We start from the raw sequence: 21,024 nt of genomic DNA on the forward strand, positions 1-21,024 counted from the left end.
TGGGGCTTAGCGTTAGCCCCAAAAATCAGCTAACGCTAACCTCCAATTATTTCCCTGGCACCCACCGCCACAGGGGGTGCTGGGAAGAGCCGGTATCAACAGGCCCGGAGCATCAATAATGGTGCTCCTGGGCCTAGGCGGTAACAGGCTGGTGTTATTTAGGCTGGGGAGGGCCAATAACAATGGTCCTCACGAACCCTGATAACGTCGGACTGTTGCTGCTTGGTTGGTATCTGGCTGATACTGAAAATGGGGGGAACCCTATGCGTTTTTTTTTTTTTTAAATAAATAAAAAGAATCAGGTTCCCTAATTTTTTCAGTATCAGCCAGATACCAACCAAGCAGCAACAGCCTGACGTTACCAGGGTGGGCGACCATTGTTACTGGCCCTCCCCAGCCTAAATAACACCAGCCTGTCCAGGAGCGCCATTTTTGATGCTCCGGGCCTGTTGGTACTGGCTCTTCCTGGAACCCCTGTGGTGGTGGGTACTGGGGTATTAATTGGGGGTTAGCACTAGCTGTTTTGGGGGCTAACACTAAGCCCCGGCATGGTAATGGATTCTGTCTACTAGACGCCTTCCACTACTAAGCCTGAAAAATCAATTATAAAACACACAACACATTGAAAAACATTTTTTATTTAATAAAGCACTCCCCTACAGCCCTCGTTAACCCTTTTATTGACATTTAAAAAAAAAAAACGCTGGTCATCGTCGCAATCCACCAAATCTGACATAGTCCTCCGCATTCACGTATCTAAATATCGAAAAAAGAAAAAAAAAGTATAGTACATTTTTGGGTTTCCACACACCAGCAAAAACGCAAGAAAAAAATGCAAGAAAAACTGACAAAATGCAGGAAAAAGTTGGGACAGTTTTTCTGGCGTTTTTGCTAATGGATAAAAATCCTCAATGGAATCCTGGCCTCAAAGCAATAGAACAAAATCCCTACGTCCACTTTTCCTGTGAGGTAGAGAAGGAGTGAGGGGGGGGGGGGGCGATTCTATATTTGCACAAGATTTATCAAAGGAGTGCAACAGCCTTAGTAAATTCTGAGCAAGAGTGTACAATATACAAGAGTGTAAAGGGGTAGAACTGTGTCTACAATAGACACCTAATGATAAATTCCCCCCATAGTTCATAAGTTCTACCTATATCCCTAATAAGTCCTTACTGAGTTGATCCAGAGGAAGGCAAAAAACCCTCATACTAGAGGTATATGTAAAAAGACAAGAAGCGCTCCATAGTGCATTAAAAGGGTAATATAATTAAGCCGATATTATCGGATGCGCTTACCCAATAGGTTGTGCAAAGTCGGGCACAACACTGTAAAAGGTATTCCACAATGCAGCCAGTCCCACCACCGCAACGGTGTAGCAAATGTAGCAAAAACCTCCAAACTCCACAAGAACTTGAATCGGCGCAGAATGGATGAGGAACAAGAAGATCACTATGTGATTTATTTGGAACAACGCGTTTCGACGCCAGGACAGGCATCTTTTTCAAGTTCACAACATCTAATGGTCACATAAACATATTTATACAAGCTTAAAACACAACTCAAGTAACTTACGGCAAGTGAATCCTCCAGACACTTCGGACCGGAAGTTGTCATCAGGGTCATGGCACGTCAGAGGAAACACAAGATCAGGGTCACGGCGTATCAGAGGAAACACAAGATGAACGGACCGAAATGCATCAAAACAGTAAGTATCAATATATTCATAAACTTAGAGGTCTACAGTGCATAGAAAAACATAAAACAAGCAATAAAACCTAAATGTATCAATTATGTTAAATTTTCGATCGTCTTGTTTAAACCATCAGGATGAAGGCTTTTCAGTTTAAATATCCAGTAGGATTCCTTATTGATCAGTTTGCGAAAGCGATCTCTCTGATCTTCAGGGATCTCATCAATAATGATAAGTTGTGCAGTGTCCCTGCACAACTATTTAGCCCCAGCAAATTCAAAAACAAAATAACAACAAAAAATAAAGATACAGTGCAAATATCTAAACCAGCAATAAACATCTGTGGAAAGAACAGATGTTTGTGTTGCAATATTCTCCAGGACAAGTGTTCTAATTTTAAATCTAATATTACCAATGAAACTTTTCAGATTAAACGCAATTATAACTGCGATACAAACTATGCGGTTTACCTATTAGAGTGCCCTTGTCAATTACAGTATGTGGGCCGCACCGTTCAGACGGTGCGGTCCCGCATGAACGCACATCGCTTTAACATCATGAAGGGATATCCACTGCATAGTGTATCCCAACATTTTGCATTGAAACACAATAATAATCCGGAACTTCTAAAAGTTATCATTATTGATGAGATCCCTGAAGATCAGAGAGATCGCTTTCGCAAACTGATCAATAAGAAATCCTACTGGATATTTAAACTGAAAAGCTTCATCCTGATGGTTTAAACGAGACGATCGAAAATGTAACATAATTGATACATTTAGGTTTTATTGCTTGTTTTATGTTTTTCTATGCACTGTAGACCTCTAAGTTTATGTATATATTGATACTTACTGTTTTGATGCATTCCGGTCCGTTCATCTTGTGTTTCCTCTGATACGCCGTGACCCTGATCTTGTGTTTCCTCTGACGCGCTATGACCCTGATGACAACTTCCGGTCCGACGTGTCTGGAGGATTCACTCGCCGTAAGTTACTTGAGTTGTGTTTTAAGCTTGTATAAATATGTGTATGTGACCATTAGATGTTGTGAACTTGAAAAAGACGCCTGTCCTGGCGTCGAAACGCGTTGTTCCAAATAAATCGCCTAGTGATCTTCTTGTTCCTCATCCATTCTGCGCCGATTCAAGTCCTTGTGGAGTTTGGAGGTTTTTGCTTCATACTAGAGGTAAAAATTCCTTCCCGACTTCAAATATGGCAGTCGGAATAAATCCCTGGATCAACGTTCTGTCCCTATAAATCTATTATACATAACCAGCAATGTTCTTACTCTCCAAAAATGCATCCAGACCCCTTTTGAACTCTTTTACAGCGTTAACCATGACCACCTCGACTGGCAGAGAGTTCCATAGTCTCACTACTCTTACAGTAAAGAACTGTTGTCTGTGCTGGCGTAGAAACCTTCTTTCTTCAAGATGTAGATGATGCCCCCTGGTTATGGATACAGTCCTGGGTATAAATAGATGATGGGAGAGATCTCTGTATGGTCTCCGGATTTATTTATACATATTTATTAGGTCTCCCCTAAGCCTTCCTTATTCTAAACTAAATAACCCCAATTCTGATAATCTTTCTGGGTACTGTATTACCCTGGTTGCCTGTCTTTGAACCCTCTCCAGCTCCGCTATATCTTTCTTGTACACTGGTGCCCAGTACTGTACACAGTATTCTATGTGTGATCTGACTAGTGATTTGTACAGCGGTAGAATTATTTCCTTGTCGTGGGCATCTATGCACCTATTGATGCACCCCATGATTTTATTTGCCTTGGCAGCAGCTGCCCGACACTGGTCACTGCAGCTAAATTTACTGTTAACTAAGACTCCTAAGTTCTTTTCCACGTCAGTCGTCCCAAGTGTTCTTCCATTTAATACATAATCCCAGCCCGGATTTTTCCTCCCCATGTGCATTACCTTACATTTATCAGTGTTGAACCTCATGTGCCACTTACTAGCCCAAACCTCCAACCTATCCAGATCCATTTGTAACAGTGCACTGTCCTCTATAGTGTTTACCGCTTTACAGAGTTTATTATCATCTGCAAAGATTGCTACTTTACTATACAGCCCCTCTACAAGGTCATTAACCCCTTAAGAGCCGAGCGTTTTTCCGTTTTTGCACTTTCATTTTTTCCTCCTTACCTTTTAAAAATCATAACCCTTTCAATTTTGCACCTAAAAATCCATATGATGGCTTATTTTGCGCCACCAATTCTACTTTGTAATGACATCAGTCATTTTACCCAAAAATCTACAGCAAAAAAAAAAATAATAATTTTGCAACAAAATTTAAGAAAAAACATTTTGTAAATTTGGGGGCTTCTGTTTCTACACAGTGCATTATTCGGTAAAAATGACACCTTATATTCTCTAGGTCCATGCAATTAAAATTATACCCTACTTATATAGGTTTGATTTTGTCTTACTTCTGGAAAAAATTATAACTACATTTTCTGACCCCTATAACGTTTTAATTTTTCCACGTACGGGGCGGTATGTGGGCTTATTTTTTGCACCGTGATCTGAAGTTTTTAGCGGTACCATTTTTGTTTTGATCTGACTTTTTGAATGTGAGAAAGGGGGGGGGGGATTCAAACTTTTATTAGGGGAGGTGTTAAATGATCTTTATTTAAATTACATTTTTTTTCACTTTTTTTTCACTTTTTTTTTTTTTGCAGTGTTATAGTTGAAGGGGATTATAACATGCCGTACATTGATTCAATACACTGATCAATGCCATTGCATTGATCAGTGTTATCGGTGGTCGATTGCTCAAGCCTGGATTTCAGACTTGAAGCAATCACCGATTGGACGTGCAGGAGGCAGGTAAGGCACCCTCCTGATGCGTTCTAGCTGATCGGGACATCGCTATTTTACCACGATGTTCCCGATCAGCCCGACTGAGCTGCCGGGAAGCTTTCACTTTCTCTTTAGACAGAGCGATCAAGTTTGATTTCCGCGTCTAAAGAGTTAATGCCGGACATCAGCCCAATCGGCCATGTCCTGCGTTAGCCGTGGGTCCCGGTTGCTTATAGCAACCGGGACCCACTGGGTATGATGTGCGCTCACCTGCTGAGCGCGCGTCATACCTCGGGAGCCGCAGATGGATGTTAAAGAACGTCCATTTACGGCAAGGGGTTAATAAATAAATTAAATGGAACAATAAACACAAGAAAAAATGCACTTTGGGAGCGGTCTCTAGTTCAAAACATATATAAGGTAAACTTCAATTTGTTTGCTAGCAAAAAAAACTTACACTTTGTGAGTGGCTAAAGGGAAAATGACCGCTCACTATTAAAATGGGGCGTATCTCTCTGGAGGTTATTGCATATCCACTTTTCTTTCTCCTGGGGAATCCAAAGAATTCTCCAGCTGGCAAAACTACAAAGAAAAAAGAAAAAAACTCCGACAGCGGACACACCTCCCTTTTCACACTTCCCTCCAGGACAATCCACGCATCAGCGTGTTCACGCTTACTTCACCGAGGGGAGTTTTTCCTTTGTTCAGAACTCCCCTCGTGTCCGCAAGCTTATCATCCTACTCTGAGGCTCCAGCAGTTGCAAACAGGTAAGTTCTCTCTGTATTTTCTCCATCCACTGACTGTAACCACTTTCTGCTACTGTCTGATACTTAAATAAACTGCAATCTCTCACAGGTTGAAGATAAGAGATTACATTTACTATGGACATTAAAACAATAAAAGATCCGACGCATTGCGGAGGGGCTCCTCCTTCCTCAGGGATTACTACACACATGAGCTCCTTTTCCTATTAACCCTTTCTAACCCGGAAATTACGTCATATTGCACAAACCATTCTCTATACATATTATGCACGCTACTTATACAAAAAAATACTTAATTAAAACACAATAATTGTGCACAGCAATATAAAAGATTAGATATAGTTATGAGTATACATTGATGATAAATAGTAATAAATTGTAATAAATTAAACCCTCTCTATCATTTCATTAAAACCTTTTGGGGATAAAGTGTCAAGCTTGAAAATATAAAAACTTTCCCTCTTGCACAATGTGGAGAACCTTCTCAGTCCTGGCTCAACCTGTTCCAAAGGCGGTACTGTTTGGTGAATAGTAGTTTCATCAGGATTTTTTCTGTGCGGTAGTGACCTCATGGTCTGAATTGAGCTTGAAAAAATTGAGCTTGGAGAAATCATAGGTGCCAGTCGAAGGTTCGGTGAATGTATAGACTTGCAAAATGTGGAATCTGTGACTACAAAGAGGACTTTACAGATGCTATGTATAGAGACTATGGTTGATAAAATGAAGTATCCGATTCCCCTCCCGAAAGTGGAGGAGAACCTGGTAGTCAGAGAAATGGGCACGATATAGATGTTGTGTTCTTAAGATATTATTTGAAGCATAAGATGATGCCAAAAGAGTTACAAATTGCACAAAAACCAAGCTTTCCAAATGATATAAACTTTGTTCAAGGGTGGAAAGAAAAGCAATTTATTTGCTTCAAATCTCTGATGGAGATGCTAGTAGAAAAAAGGAATTCTCTTTGTGTAAAAGTTTTTTAAAAGATTTTTAAAAAATGTATAGGATATCATATGAGCACTGAAAGTAAGAATCACATAAATAAAATGGAACAATATTATATATCGAAACCTTTAAGAAAAATAGATAAATTATATGATATTAAACCAACTAAACAGAAACCATATAATGTTAAAAACTATTTTCAGCACCCTTATGGTAGATGATATTGTTTCTAATACTGCCAAGGACCGGATCATTGCATATAACCCCTCAAAAACATTTTATAATATCCCTTATAAATCAGACCCCTCAATTAACCTTAATAGATATCCCCCATCGCATCCAAATTTTTACAGTAATCAAGATCATCATAATTGTACATATAAATCAGTTGCCCCTATTCACTGCAATAGACAGCTCTCATTGCAGCCAAATTTTTACAGGAATAAATATCACTATAGTCGGACTTTTTACATTAGTAATTTCACACCTCCCACTCCAAAAAATAGACATCATCCCTATACTGCCAGGGATCACATCCACCATAGACCCCTGGGAAATCCACCCTTAGGAGACCATAAGGCTGTGGATGTCCCTCTAGAAGGGAGATCAGTATTAGAACACCAAGTAAAGAGGGCATTGCCACAAGAAGTGCAGGAGGAAAGGCAAGAAATAACTGAAGGAATCTTCAAACAGTTAGTGATGGATCTCAATATTGCAGACCCGGAGGAGTCTCCAGGAGCATCCCCCCAACATACACCGTCCTTCCAGTCCCCCGTTTTTTTAGGGCTGCCTCAAGCTCTCACGGAACCTTGTCTGGGGAGCCTGAAGAACAGCCTTGGAAGGATGGGAGAAGAGAACAAAGCAGAGCATTTTTTGTACAGTTCACCTCTGAAAGTACTACAAAAAGTGGAAAAAAAACACACACCCTAATTGTCAGTCCCAAGAAGGTAACAGATTTTTTTCCCATGGTAAGCAGAACAATAACCAGGAAGAGATGGTTAACAGAAGAAAAAGGAGAAAAAGAGGAGGAAAACGGATCCAAAAGAAAAAAAGAAGAGAACAGTTAAAGGTGATGGAAATTCCAGATGAAGAAGAACTTAACATAGTTGTTTTTTTTTATTTATCTAAATATGTAATTTCTTGGGAAGAGTTGGAAGTATTACATAGTAGTTAGTTACATAGTTAGTACGGTCGAAAAAAGAAATATGTCCATCAAGTTCAACCAGGGAATTGAAGGGTAGGGGTGTGGCGCGATATTGGGGAAGGGATGGGATTTTATATTTCTTCATAAGTATTAATGTTATTTTGTTCCAGGAATGTATCTAATCCTGTTTTAAAGCTGTTAATTTTTCCTGCTGTGACCAGTTCCTGAGGTAGACTGTTCCATAAGTTCACAGTTCTCATGGTAAAGAAGGCGTGTCACCCCTTGAGACTAAACTTTTTCTTCTCCAGACGGAGGGAGTGCCCCGTTGTCCTTTGGGGGGGTTTAACTTGGAACAGTTTTTCTCCATATTTTTTGTATGGGCCATTAATATACTTATATACATTTATCATATCCCCCCTTAAACGTCTCTTCTCAAGACTAAACAATTGTAAGTCCTTTAATCGCTCCTCATAGCTAAGATGTTCCATGCCCCATATTATTTTAGTCGCATGTCTCTGCACCCTTTCCAGCTCCACAGTGTCCCTTTTATGGACAGGTGACCAAAACTGAACAGCATATTCCAGGTGAGGCCGTACCAATGCTTTATAAAGGGGGAGTATTATGTCCCTGTCCCTTGAGTCCATGCCTCTTTTGATACATGACAATATCTTGCCGGCTTTGGAAGCAGCAGCCTGACATTGCATGCTATTCTGTAGTCTGTGATCTACAAGTACACCCAGATCCTTCTCTACCAGTGACTCTGCCAGTTTAATCCCCCCTAAGACATACGACGCATGCAGGTTATTAGTACCCAGATGCATAACTTTACATTTATCCACATTGAACCTCATTTGCCAAGTGGATGCCCTGACACTTAGTCTATCCAAGTCATCTTGTAACCTATACACATCCTCTATAGACTGTACTGTGCTACAAAGCTTGGTGTCATCTGCAAAGATCGAAACAGAGCTGTTAATGCCATCCTCTATATCATTAATAAATAAATTAAACAGTGGTCCCAGTACAGAACCTTGGGGTACACCACTAATAACCGGGGACCAATCAGAGTACGAATCATTGACCACCACTCTCTGGGTACGATCCATGAGCCAGTGTTCAATCCAGTTACAAACTAAAATTTCCAAACCCAAAGACCTTAACTTACCTGTCAGACGTCTATGAGGGACAGTATCAAATGCTTTAGCAAAATCCAGAAACACTATATCCACAGCCATTCCTCTGTCAAGGCTTCTACTCACCTCTTCATAAAAGCAAATTAGATTGGTTTGACAACTTCTATCCTTAGTAAACCCATGCTGGCTATCACTTATAATACAATTATCCCCTATGTATTCCTGTATGTAATCCCTTATAAGTCCTTCAAACAATTTACCCACAATGCACGTTAAACTTACCGGTCTATAGTTTCCTGGGGAAGACCTAGAGCCCTTTATTAAGATTGGCACCACATTCGCCTTGCGCCAGTCCCTTGGCACAATACTAGACACCAGAGAATCTCTAAATATCATGAACAGGGGTACAGATATTACTGAACTTACCTCTCTAAGAACTCTTGGGTGCAGTCCATCTGGCCCTGGAGATTTGCTTACATTTATATTACTTAACTTACCTTGTACCATCTCTACATTAAGCCAGTTCAGTACATTACATGATGTGTTACCAGCACTGACCTGTCCAATGTCAGCTCCTTCTTCCTTAGTATATACAGATGGAATCACTGTGGGTAGAATTACAAAAGGAGGGAAATACTGAAAAAATAATATTTGGGGTAATCTACAGACCCCCTAATATCACTGAAGAGATAGATGTTCGGCTTCATAAACAAATAGAGAGGGCCACCCGGGCAGGTACAGTGGTAATAATGGGAGATTTTAACTATCCAGATATAGATTGGGGTCCGGGGTTGGCTAAAACTACAAAGGGGCGACAATTCCTAAATTTATTGCAGGATAATTTTATGGGCCAGTTTGTGGAGGACCCAACAAGAAGTGATGCCTTGTTGGATCTGATCATTTCCAACAACGCAGAGCTGATTGGTAATGTAACTGTGCGGGAAAACCTTGGTAATAGCGACCACAATATAGTTACTTTTGACTTAAAATGTAGAAAACAAAGACAGGCGGGGAAGGCAAAAACATATAACTTTAAAAAGGCAAACTTCCCTGGGCTGAGGGCTGCACTACAGGACATAGACTGGGGGGAAGTGTTCTCAAATACTGATACAGAAGGTAAATGGGACATCTTTAAATCAACTCTAAATAACTATACAGCTAAATATATACCAAAGGGGAACAAATATAAACGATTAAAATTAAATCCTACATGGCTGACACATGATGTTAAAAGAGCAATAAACAACAAAAAAATTGCCTTCAAAAAATACAAATCTGATGGGTCAGCGATAACATTTAAACAGTACAAAGAGCTTAATAAAATCTGTAAAAATGTAATAAAAACAGCAAAAATTCAAAATGAGAGACAGGTGGCCAAAGAAAGCAAAACTAATCCTAAATATTTTTTTAGATATATAAATGCAAAAAAAAAAAGGACAGAGCATGTAGGACCCCTTAATAATGATAATGGGGAGGTTGTCACAGGCGATCAAGAGAAGGCGGAGCTACTGAATGGGTTCTTTAGTTCTGTATATACTAGGGAAAAAGGAGCTGACATTGGCCAGGTCAGTGCTGGTAACACATCATGTAATGTACTGAACTGGCTTAATGTAGAGATGGTACAAGGTAAGTTAAGTGATATAAATGTAAGCAAATCCCCAGGGCCGGATGGACTACACCCAAGAGTTCTTAGAGAGGTAAGTTCAGTAATATCTGTACCCCTGTTCATGATATTTAGAGATTCTATGGTGTCTGGTATTGTGCCAAGGGACTGGCGCAAGGCGAATGTGGTGCCAATCTTCAAGAAGGGCTCTAGGTCTTCCCCAGGAAACTATAGACCGGTAAGTTTAACGTGCATTGTGGGTAAATTGTTTGAAGGACTTATAAGGGATTACATACAGGAATACATAGGGGATAATTGTATTATAAGTGATAGCCAGCATGGGTTTACTAAGGATAGAAGTTGTCAAACCAATCTAATTTGCTTTTATGAAGAGGTGAGTAGAAGCCTTGACAGAGGAATGGCTGTGGATATAGTGTTTCTGGATTTTGCCAAAGCATTTGATACTGTCCCTCACAGACGTCTGACAGGTAAGTTAAGGTCCTTGGGCTTGGAAACTTTAGTTTGTAACTGGATTGAACACTGGCTCATGGATCGTACCCAGAGAGTGGTGGTCAATGATTCGTACTCTGATTGGTCCCCGGTAATTAGTGGTGTACCCCAAGGTTCAGTACTGGGCCCGCTGTTGTTTAATTTATTTATCAATGATATAGAGGATGGTATTAACAGCTCTGTTTCTATCTTTGCAGATGACACCAAGCTTTGTAGCACGGTACAGTCTATAGAGGATGTGCATAAGTTACAGGATGACTTGGATAGACTAAGTGTCTGGGCATCCACTTGGCAAATGAGGTTCAATGTGGATAAATGTAAAGTTATGCATCTGGGTACTAATAACCTGCATGCATCGTATGTCTTAGGGGGGATTAAACTGGCAGAGTCACTGGTAGAGAAGGATCTGGGTGTACTTGTAGATCACAGACTACAGAATAGCATGCAATGTCAGGCTGCTGCTTCCAAAGCCGGCAGGATATTGTCATGTATAAAAAGAGGCATGGACTCAAGGGACAGGGACATAATACTCCCCCTTTATAAAGCATTGGTACGGCCTCACCTGGAATATGCTGTTCAGTTTTGGGCACCTGTCCATAAAAGGGACACTGCGGAGTTGGAAAGGGTGCAGAGACGCGCGACTAAACTAATATGGGGCATGGAACATCTTAGCTATGAGGAGCGATTAAAGGAGTTACAATTGTTTAGTCTTGAGAAGAGACGTTTAAGGGGGGATATGATAAACGTATATAAGTATATTAATGGCCCATACAAAAAATATGGAGAAAAACTGTTCCAGGTTAAACCCCCCCAAAGGACGAGGGGACACTCCCTCCGTCTGGAGAAGAAAAAGTTTAGTCTCAAGGGGCGACACGCCTTCTTTACCGTGAGGACTGTGAATTTATGGAACGGTCTACCTCAGGAACTGGTCACAGTAGGAACAATTAACAGCTTTAAAACAGGATTAGATACATTTATGGAACAAAATAACATTAATGCTTATGAAGAAATATAAAATCCCATCCCTTCCCCAATATCGCGCCACACCCCTACCCCTTAATTCCCTGGTTGAACTTGATGGACATATGTCTTTTTTCGACCGTACTAACTATGTAACTATGTAACTAAAGAACCCATTCAGTAGCTCCGCTTTCTCTTTATCGCCTGTGACAACCTCCCCATTATCATTAAGGGGTCCTACATGCTCTGTCCTTGGTTTTTTTGCATTTATATATCTAAAAAAATATTTGGGATTAGTTTTGCTTTCTTTGGCCACCTGTCTCTCATTTTGAATTATAGTAAAAAGGGTTTATTGAGAAAGGGTTTATCCTACTGCCCCTCATTTGACATGGATATGTTTGAAACATTTTTAGACCTAAATGAGTATATAAGGAAACTCACTTTGGAAGGTTTTTTTTTTTAATTAAAGAGAATAAACAAAAAATTCCTGTGTTCTCCCTAAAAGAGGGACAAAAAATAGGCAATAGAGAATTTATAGATGTGGAGGAGGTAGTGGATGCTATTTTGAACAGTCCTATTCCATCAGGTCTAAAAAAAAAAACATTGAATTTCTACCCCACTCAAAGTAGGGGAAACTTTCTGGAATCATTTTATGAGCTAGTACTAAAAGATCTACGAGAGTTAGACAAAGAAAATAATAAAAATAGAAAAAGTGGAAGTGGAAATCTAACTAAAAAAGAAAAAACTGTTTAAAAAACATAAGGGAAAATAAAGATATTATTATCAAGAAAGCTGATAAAGGAGGGGGGATTGTTTTAATGGATAAGGAATTTTATATAGAAGAGTGTTGTAAGATTTTAAATGATGTAAGTTATTACCGGAAAATTAAGGTGGACCCCGCAGAGTTATTTTTTTTTAAAGAACTGAGTGCACTGACTGATAAAGGATATGTGGAAGGAGTAATTACAAAAAATGAAAAGGAATATTTATGTATGAATAATCCTAGTGTCCCATATTTTTACATACTGCCAAAAATTCTGAAGAATCCGATTTGTCCCCCAGGACGCCCAATTATTGCTGGGGTAGATTCTCTGACCAGCCATCTGGGAGAATATATAGATTGCATTTTACAGCCATATGTTTTATCCTTACCTTCTTATCTTAGGGATTCGGGGCAGTTTTTATCAGAAATTAAAGATTTTAAATGGGAAAAAGATATGTGGTTCTGTACTTTAGATGTGGTCTCCTTATATTCAAATATACCGCAAGAAAAAGGTATAGGGGTGATTGCGGATATGTTAAAAGAAGACATTTTAATGCCGGACATACAAAAATTATTTTTCATTAATAGTCTGGAATTTATTTTAACTAAAAACTATTTTATTTTTAATGAGGAATTTTTTATACAACACAAAGGCACGGCGATGGGGGCGAAATGTGCATCGGTTTTTGCTAATTTGTACATGGGGGTTTTGAAAAGGTTTTTATACATAATAATAACAGTTTTTTGTGCAATATAAAAAAATTTAGGAAATGCATAGATGATTTGTTTATAATATGGCAAGGAAGCAGAGAAAGTTTTAAGGAATTTGTGGATTTTTTAAATGACAATAACTGAGGAATGAATTTTACAGACTCCATTGAAAAAGAAAGTGTGACGTTTTTAGACCTGGAACTGTATAATAAAAATTAAAGGATAGAAACAAAAACCTTTTTTTTTTTTTTTAAATGTGATGCGAATGGTTACTTGCACTAAAAAATTGGAAAATTAACATCCCCTTTGGGCAACTAACGAGGATAAGAAGAAATTGCTCAGAAAATGAAAATTATGAAAAACAGGCAAAAATTATTAAGAGATTCGTAGATAAAAAGTACCCTAAGGAGATTATAAAAGGAGCTGACACGATTAATAGAGAGAAGCAGATTGAAGAACAGAAGATGGGAAATAAAAAGAAGCAGAAAGAAAAAGAAGAGAAACAATATACCACAGCGTTTACCAGATATTCGCAAAATTCAAAACCAATAGAGAAGATTTTTAAAAAACATTGGCCCATATTGGAATGTGATTCATTTTTAAAAGAGGCGTTAGGAAAAAATAATAAACCCAATTTTATTTACAGAAGGGCAAAGACTATAGCACAGGATATTGCACCTTCGTATCCCCGGTTAAAAAACTCATGTAACATGAAAAATAAAATCAAAGCCTATGGTGAGAGTAAAAAAGGAGTATTTAAGTGCAATAAAAACAAATGCGGGACGTGCAATATGATAAAATGTGGAGCTGATTCAATAGTCAGTAATAGTACAGGAGAAAGAATAGCAATCAAGTCACACATTACCTGTAGTTCAGACTATGTAATTTACGTGCTGGAATGTCCTTGCGGCATCCAGTACGTGGGAAGAACAACACAGCCTTTGAAAAAACGCATGACCTCTCATAGGTTCAATATCAGACATCGCTATTCTAAACACAATGTGTCCCGGCACTTTTTCCTGGTGCACAATGGAGATCCGGATCTTCTAAAAGTAACACCTTTGGAACAGGTTGAGCCAGGACTGAGAAGGTTCTCCACATTGTGCAAGAGGGAAAGTTTTTATATTTTCAAGCTTGACACTTTATCCCCAAAAGGTTTTAATGAAATGATAGAGAGGGTTTAATTTATTACAATTTATTACTATTTATCATCTATGTATACTCATAACTATATCTATCTTTTATATTGCTGTGCACAATTATTGTGTTTTAATTAAGTATTTTTTTGTATAAGTAGCGTGCATAATATGTATAGAGAATGGTTTGTGCAATATGACGTAATTTCTGGGTTAGAAAGGGTTAATAGGAAAAGGAGCTCGTGTGTAGTAACCCTGAGGAAGGAGGAGCCCCTCCGCAACGCACCGGATCTTTTATTGTTTTTATATCTTGTCCATAATAAATGTAATCTCTTATCTTCAACCTGTGAGAGATTGCAGTTTGTTTAAGTATCAGACAGTAGCAGAAAGTGGTTACAGTCGGTGGACGGAGGAAATACAGAGAGAACTTACCTGTTTGCAACTGCTGGAGCCTCAGAGTGGAATGATAAGCTTGCCGGCACGAGGGGAGTTCTGAACAAAGGAAAAACTCCCCTCGGTGAAGTAAGTGTGAACACGCTGATGCGTGGATTGTCCTGGAGGGAAGTGTGAAAAGGGAGGTGTCTCTGCTGTCGGAGTTTTTTTCTTTGTAAATAAATTAAATAGAATAGGATCCAAGACTGACCCCTGTGGTACCCCACTAGTAGCAGTCACCCAATCAGAATAAGTACCATTTATAATACCCTCTTTTTCCTATCACTGAGCCAGTTACTTACCCACTTGCACACATTCTCCCCCAGCCCCATCCTTCTCATTTTAAAAGATTGGTGCATAAAATGAGAAGGATGGGGCTGGGGGAGAATGTGTGCAAGTTGGTAAGTAACTGTTAGTAAATGTGAATAAATGCACGTGACAATTCCACAACCACTGCCAGTCAAAAGGTAAAATAAATAAAGTTTGGCAATAAATCACTTCAGCATCAATGCGCCAAATGTAAAGCTTTTTTACACACATAAAGACGTGTAAAAAAACGGTGGCTCACAGTCCTCCCGGCTATCTGCACCGTGCACGCAACGCAGGCTCTCTATAAGACCCTATACAATGCCTGTACCATCATCTCCTGTGCTTTGGCTACTTGACAATAGTGATGCTGCGCAGTTCCTGGAGGTAAGGTATGTAGCTCCATAGGGAAAGTTAAAAGGCAACTTTGAGATGGGCAAGGGGGTAAGGCTAGGACAACATCACCTAATCTAACTCCATGTGCACCCCCCCTCCCCTAAATCACCTACTAGCTTGATTTCTGCAGGTTGGCTGCCCCACTGATGTACCAACACACCCATAGCCCTTACACACTGTGTGGAATAACAGGACGCTGCAGAGTTTTAGAAGTAACGACACAGGAATACTGTTGGGAGATCTGCAAAAAACTGTATGTGGGTGCAATCCTGATTATTACCCCGTATCCTGCTTCAGCTGAGCCTGCTTGCATTTAATAATTCTACGGTCATTTACTTTCTGCTTTCTTTCTACTTTCTGCTACCACCTAGTGGCTGTCAAGTAATTCTACTCTGCACATCCACTTCAGATACATGGACTGTGCTGTGCGACGTAGTTTCGACATGGCCCCGAGACCTTCTCACATGCATCGAGACATTCAGGCACCGCCATTTCTTGCAGCATACACAGGACGTGTAAGATTGGTCCTAAGCTTTTCCAGACACCTGCACCCTCACTTGCCCGCTATGCCCACTTAACTCCAGCGGATTCTTTGCAGACCTCCAGATCCAATAAGGCGCTGCCTTCTTCCCCTTCAGTCCACTTGGGGCATGTGATTCCCCACCGGAGCTCAGCCATCCCTTCTCGCAGCCCCTTTCTACCTCGTGTCCCTCCAGCTGTCCATTCCATTGCAGTGACAGTCCTCTCTATCTGGCTGAAATGAAAGAGATGATGCAAGCTCTCCCCACTAAAATGGACCTGGATGTACACATTGCCTGCCTAGAGGCATGTCATGCCCTGCCAGGACATCACTGCACTAAATGGTACCCTTCTTCAGAATCTGACTCCCCTGCCCTGAATGTCCAAGTCTTCTCTCACTCCCTTATATTGCGGGACTTTGTTCTACATGTGGACAACCTTAAAAATTGGGGTCGCTGCAACAACATAAAGCTGAGAGGTCTTCTTAAATGTCTGGTGGGTGACAAGCTGCTGCACAGTGCTAAATCAATACTTGGGCCAAAACCTGCATTCTCTCTGTGAGAACAAGTCAGTCACATAAGTTAATTCAGGATGCAGCATGCCAGGAGTGTTGCAAGTTTATTAAAAGATCAGGAGCACAAGCCACAAGGCATATGTCACTCTAGACACACTGCCAATGCCGAACATTCTTTGCGGGATAAGGAGTCCGTGCAGTCTAGCTGTGAGCCCCAGGACCTTACCTTATCTCCACTCACGGCGGATGTAGGTGAGAAGGGCGAGGATGGGAGCGGTAGGGTGGGAGGTATTGTTTATGTATGATGTGTGTGTCTGTGTATGGTGTGTGTGTATGTATGATAGGTATGTGTAAGCTAATGTATATATGTATGTTTTGTGTGTGTATATGTATTGCGTGTATGTATTATTGCATGTGTATGATGTGTGTATTTATGTGTGTATGTATGATGTGTGTATGTAATATATGGCGTGGGGGTGGCGGCGGGTGTATGTATGATGGGTATGTATGGTGTGTGTATGAATGTATGATGTGTGTAGGACATGTGTATGTATGATGTGGGTGGGTGGCGACTGTATGATGCATGTGTGTGTAGGGTGTGTGTGTGTATGTATGTATGTTTGATGTGTGTATGTATGATAGGTGTGTGTATGTATGATAGATGTGTGTATGCAGGATGTGTATGTATGTAACATAGTTCATGAGGTTGAAAAAAGACCAGAGTCCATCAAGTTTAACCTATATCCCTACTGAGTCCCTACTGAGTAGGATGTGTGTATGTATAATATGGGGGTCTGGCGACGGGTGTATGTATGATGTGTGTGTATGTATGATGTGTGTAGGAAGTATGTTTGATGTTTGTAAGCTAGATGAATGGATGTATGATGGATGTGTATGTATAATGTGTGTATGAATGATAGATGTGTGTAAGCTAACTGTATGTTTTATGTGTATATGTATTATACGTATGTATGATGTGTGTATGCATGTAATGTATGTATGCTATATGTGTGTAAGCTAGATGTATGGTGGATGTGTGTATATATGTACTCTATAATGTGTGTGTGTGTGTATGAATGATAGATGTGTTTAAGCCAAATGTATGTATTGTGTGTATGTATTGTGTGTGTATGTATGTTTTGTGTGTATGTATGTAATGTATGTATGATAGATATGTGTTTTTTTGTGTTTTTTTGCTGTTCTGGCCCCATAGGGGCTTCCTAAAGGTGACATGCCCCCCAGAAACCATTTCAGAAAAACTCTCTCCAAAATCCCATTGTCGCTGCTTCCCTTCTGAGCCCTCTACTGTGCTTGCAGAACACTTTACATCCACATATGAGGTATTTCCTTACTCAAGAGAAATTGGGTTGCAAATGATGGTGCCACATGGAATAGGATTTTGAAAACTACACTCCTCAAGGAACGTAACAAGGGGTACAGTGAGCCTTCACACCCCACAGGTGCTTGACAAATGTCTGCTAAAGTTGGACGGGAAAATGAAACTCCGATTTTTTTTTTCACTAAAATGCTGGTTTTACCCCAAATTTTTCATTTTCACAAGGGGTTATTGGAGAAAACGCCTCCCAAAATGTGTAACCCCATTTCTTCTGAGTATAGAAATACCTGCATATCTGGATGTAAAGGGCTCTGCAGGCGAACTACAATGCTCAGAAGAGAAGAAGCGCCATTGAGCTTTTGGTGAGAGAATTTGGTTGGAATAGAAGTGGGAGGCCATGTGTGCTTACAAAGCCCCTGTGGTGCCAGAACAGTTGACTCCCCACATGTGACCCCATTTTGGAAACTACACCCTTCACAGAATTTAATAAGGGATGCAGTGAACATTTACACCCCACTGGCGTTTGACAGATCTTTGGAACAGTGGGCTGTGCAAATGAAAAAAAAATTTCATTTTCACGGACCACTGTTCCAAAAATCTATCAGACACCTGTGGGGCGTAAATGCTCACTGTACCCCTTATTACATTATGTGAGGGGTGTAGTTTCCAAAATTGGGTCACATGTCAGGGGTCCACTGTTCTGGCACTATGGGGGCTTTGTAAACACACATGGCCTTCAATTTCAGACACCTTCTCTTTCCCAATGGTGCTCCTTCTCTTCTGAGCATTGTAGTTCGCCCGCAGAGCCCTTAACATCCACATATGGGATATGTTCTTACTCAGAAGAAATTAGGTTACACATTTTGGGGGCTTTTTTTCCTATTCTCCCTTGTAAAAATGAAAAATGTAGGGTAACCCCAGCATTTTAGCGTTTTTTTTTTTTTCTTTTTCACATCCAACTTTAACGAAAATTTGTCAAACACCTGTGGGGTGTTAAGGCTCACTATACCCCTTGTTACATTCCGTTAGGGGTGTAGTTTATAAAATGGGGTCACATCTGGGTATTTATTGTTTTGTGTTTATGTCAGAACCGCTGTAATATCAGCCACCCCTGTGCAAATCACCAATTTAGACCTCAAATGTACATGGCACGCTCTCACTTCTGAGCCATGTCGTGCGCCCGCAGAGCATTTTACGTCCACATATGGGGTAGTTCTGTACTCAGGAGAAATTGCGTTACAAATTCTGAGGGTCTTTTTTTCCTTTTATCGCTTGTGAAAATTAAAAGTATAGGGCAACACCAGCATGTTAGTGTAAAAATATTTTTTTACACTAACATGCTGGTGTAGACCCCAACTTTTCCTTTTCATAAGGGGTAAAAGGAGAAAAAAGCCCCCCAAAATCTGTAACGCAATTTCTTCTGAGTATGGAGATACCCCATGTGTGGCCCTAAACTGTTCCCTTGAAATACAACAGGGCTCCGAAGTGAGAGAGCGCCATGCGCATTGGAGGCCTGAATTGGGGATTTGAATCTGCCACAAAAATACCCTACCGCAGTGTTTCCCCAACAGGGTGTATCCAGCTGTTGCAAAACTCCTAGCATGCCTTGACAGTCAGTGGCTGTCCGGCAATACTGTGAGTTATTGTTTTTCAACAGCTGGAGGCTCTGTTTTGGAAACAGTGCCGTACGTTTTTTTTTTTATGGTGGGGGGGGAGCGACTGTGTAGGGGTATGTGTATATGTGTTTTACTTTTTATTTTGTGTAGGTGTAGTGTAGTGTTTTTAGGGTACATTCACACGGTCGGGTTTTACAGTGAGTTTCTCGCTAGGAGTTTGAGCTGCGGCGGAAAATTAGCTGCATCTCAAAATTGCAGCAGAACTCGCTATAAACCCGCCCGTGTGAATGTACCCTGTACCCTAGCAATCCTCCAGCTGTTGCAAAACTACAACTACCAGCATGCCCTTTCGCTGTGCATGCTGTGAGTTGTTTCTAAGCAACAGCAGGAGGTGAACAGGCCTCACCTCCTGCTGTATCCTGCCGCGGGACCGCCGCCGCTGCTGCCACCGATCCTGCTGCTCCTGTCGCCACCACTGATCCTGAGGGGACCCCCGCTGGACCAGGGCATGGTAGGAGTCCCCCGCCACCATCATCGCCATCCAGCAGGGTCGTGATTGGTCCGACCGATCAATTACGTGATCGTGAGGCGGCACCCATGCCACCTCACTCCTGCTGGGTAAGGGTGAATGGGGCTGTCTCGGACTCCGTAGGAATTCCCACGGGCATACCCATACGCCCTCAGCCCTTAAGGACTTTAAAACGGGGGCGTATGGATATTCCCGGCGTCCTTAAGGGGTTAAAGAAGAAGTCTCACAGTGGAAATGATTTTCCAAAATGCCCTGGCTGCAAGAAAATACAGCTCCCTTAGTGTCCCAGTGTCTCGCTCCATTCCTCTGCCATGTGTTCTTTCTGCTCCGGCAAATTGCCAGCCGTAGTAATGTCCCACCTCGGCCGACAATAGGCTGAGCAGCAGAGTAATGCATTGAGCCACGGTCAATGCATTGGTCGCCTAGACTTAATGCATCACTATGCCTCTCAGCCTATTGCCGGCTGAGGCAGGACATCACTGCGGCCAGTGATGCGCTGACCACTGCCAGATCAGGAAGAAGATGTCAAAGGAATGGAGCAAGATACCAGAACACCAGGGGACCGGCAGCAGGGGAGTCACATTTATTGTTTTATTTTCTTGTAGCCCAGTTATTTTGAAGAAAAAGAAAAATCTGTCAGCTATCTCCTTTATAGGGTTAAAAAGGAGTCTAAGCCACTGTACACACCACATTTGCCATGTGTTGTATACCCCCTGCAGGTATATACTATGGAGCATGTGTACCTCCCTACTATGCTTTTATGTGCAAAAAATATACTGTTACATACTACATGGAGGCACAGTATATATGGTGGCATAGGATATAATATATGAGAACACAGTACGTATGGTGACACAGGTATTTGGATTTTTGGTGCACCAAAGGGGCACATAGGTGAGCATTATTACAATGTGAGGCATTAAGAGGAAAACTATTCATTAATAGTCCTGTTTAATTCCTCACACAGTCATTCAACAGCACTAAGATACTATTTTTTGGGTGTGTAAAAACACTATTACTGTATGAAGAACAACTCTGGGGCTGGGGTTACATGAAACTTTATTCTCTGCTTGACCCTTTTATTTCCTCCTTCTTCTTTGTTTTCCACCCCCTTCCCTTACTTTTTAGCCATGTTTGTTTCTCACATATTTGCAACTTTTTCAACACCTTAATATTCTGTTGTGTATAAATTTTTTATGCCATT

The 21,024-nt window shown here is 40.7% G+C and overlaps 1 protein-coding gene across 2 annotated transcripts in view; it reads left to right on the forward strand.

Moving 5' to 3' along the window:
- The window catches only part of TCIRG1 (T cell immune regulator 1, ATPase H+ transporting V0 subunit a3), a 550,359-nt gene that overhangs the window by 454,315 nt on the left and 75,020 nt on the right, over nt 1–21,024 (forward strand). The gene's annotated exons all lie outside the window — the stretch shown is intronic.

This window comes from Hyla sarda, chromosome 7 (assembly GCF_029499605.1).
Source record: "Hyla sarda isolate aHylSar1 chromosome 7, aHylSar1.hap1, whole genome shotgun sequence".
Classification (NCBI taxonomy): domain Eukaryota; kingdom Metazoa; phylum Chordata; class Amphibia; order Anura; family Hylidae; genus Hyla; species Hyla sarda.